Below are 400 nucleotides of genomic sequence, written 5' to 3'. Positions count from 1 at the left end.
CTTTCATGCACCACTAAACTTTGCACCTTTTGTTTCCCAGAGAAGGGCTGAGAGCCGGGGAGAAAAGAGGCCTCTGCGCCGCACGGGTTGGGACAGACCTCGCTCAGCTTGCCAGAGGGGTTTGCATACGATTCTTATTAAATATTATAACAGTAATTATTGTTATTTGAGGAGTCTGTCGGTGTTGGGCAACCCGGTGCTGAACTCCCTCCGTCCTCCCTCTGCCGTGCCGCCCCCACGCCGCACCCTGCGAGCTCGCCGGGCAGAGTGAGGTGCCCTGACATGTTCCGTGCTGCAGCAGGCAGAAGCCACGGCTGCTGATGCTAGTGGGGTGCGTCCCTCGAGGACCGGAGGGTGCGTCGCCACGGAGTGAAAGCGCGCCCCGCCATCCCCCCGGGGC

This window comes from Fulmarus glacialis, unplaced genomic scaffold (genome assembly GCF_000690835.1).
Source record: "Fulmarus glacialis isolate BGI_N327 unplaced genomic scaffold, ASM69083v1 scaffold7244, whole genome shotgun sequence".
Taxonomy (NCBI): Eukaryota; Metazoa; Chordata; class Aves; order Procellariiformes; family Procellariidae; genus Fulmarus; species Fulmarus glacialis.
This window is presented reverse-complemented; position numbering follows the sequence as displayed.